Below are 1855 nucleotides of genomic sequence, written 5' to 3' on the forward strand. Positions count from 1 at the left end.
AAAACTATGGGTTTGATATTACAGGCATCTGTGCTTGCTTGAAAAAAAAAAGACTGGTCGCATAGTCCACTAGATGTCTTGATTATTTCAGCTGAGTTTAATTTACGACAAAACTGTGGGCTTGTGTGCTAACCTATATTACAAGCATCTGTGCTTGTTTGAAAAAAATAATTTATCTAGTCTGGCAAAATACCATATAAAGTATTTTGTCCGTGGAAATGCTGAGGGGTGGAAGGGGGATCTAAACAATTACTATATATACTCAAATATTACGTACGTGTGCATACGTATACATACGCACGTATACTCAAATGTACGTACACAGCTACGATACGGCATACTGGACCATACTGGACCATACTGGATATGAGGCGGGCACGCGGGTGCTACAGTGGCTGCGAGAAAGCATGTTGTTAGATTGACGTGGAAATGCTGAGGGGTGGGGGTCTAAACAATAATTACTATATATACGTATAATGCAGATTAATGCTGAGGGTGGGAGAGGGCGGGAAGGAGGTCTAAACAATTACTATATACATGGAAATTACGAGAGGAGTGGGTCGGGCAGGGATGGGGTGGGAGATTGGGGGATCAATTTATTGCTATATAATGCAGATGAGGTAGAGGAGACAAAGGAACAGGGTGCCGCCCGCTTGCCTAGATATGGAGAGTGCTGTTCATTCTCTCATAACAGACATGGGTGGTAGCAGGAGTGTCAGGCGCGAATGTCTAGTGGTGAGCGGAAGGACGCACACCGAGGGCATGTCCCTGCTCAAACCTCAATGTAATGGGATTTCATCAGGAGTGTCAAATATAGATAGTTTATATTATGACATTCCTGATTTTATGATACATGGTAGGGGATACGGGATAGGAGAATTCTACATGCTCCGCGGGTACTATACTGGCTCGCTTGTAAAAAAAAAAACATGTATACAGATTACAGGAATGTGTGGGGGGAATATTGATGGTTGGTAGGGGGCGGGAAGGGGTACCAAAAAAAAATCACGAAATATTTACACGAGGCACTTATCTGCCGCATTATTGCCTAGGGATGAGGAGTACTATGCACCTCTTATAACAGACTTGGGCGGTAGTGAGAGTGTTGGGCACGGACCTCTATTGTTTAGCGGAAGGTACCGACCAACGTGGGCACGTCCTTGTTCTGACTTCTTTAATGTAATAGGATGTTACGAGCCGTGCTAGGCAGCTGCTCTATCATCTATGATTGTGGTCGAAATATATGCAAAGAATCACGTGAACCTGTATCATGTTAATTAATTCAACGAATGTCATATGGACAAAGGAATCCGAAATTGTTCAATGTTTACGAAAATTGATGTACAGTGATGCACAACAGCGATCAGAAAATGCACACAAACTAACACAGACGCACAGAAACACACGTACACGCACACACACAGCGGGAGAGTGAGGGAGGACAGACACAAACGCAGATGCACATTTCACGTGCACTAACATACGCTCCCATACCTCCACACGCATGCACGCACCCACGCACGCACGCACGGACGTTCGCACACATACACGCACGTACTCCTGCACATGCATTCACACACGCCTGAGCCCACACACGTACGCACGCACTTCTACACGCACAGTCACACACAGTCACACACACGCAGAGAGAGGGGGGAGAGAGAATTCACTCGCGTACGCCTACACCCCTACACACACAGGCGCACTCACTCACGCATACAAGCGCATATACAGGCACACACTCGCACTCACGCGCGCGCACACACACCTACACACATTACACCTGCTCACACACGCACAGATACACACATAAACACGCGCGCACACACACCTACACACATTACACCTGCTCACA

Source organism: Priapulus caudatus, unplaced genomic scaffold (assembly GCF_000485595.1).
Source record: "Priapulus caudatus unplaced genomic scaffold, Priapulus_caudatus-5.0.1 Scaffold714, whole genome shotgun sequence".
Classification (NCBI taxonomy): domain Eukaryota; kingdom Metazoa; phylum Priapulida; class Priapulimorpha; order Priapulimorphida; family Priapulidae; genus Priapulus; species Priapulus caudatus.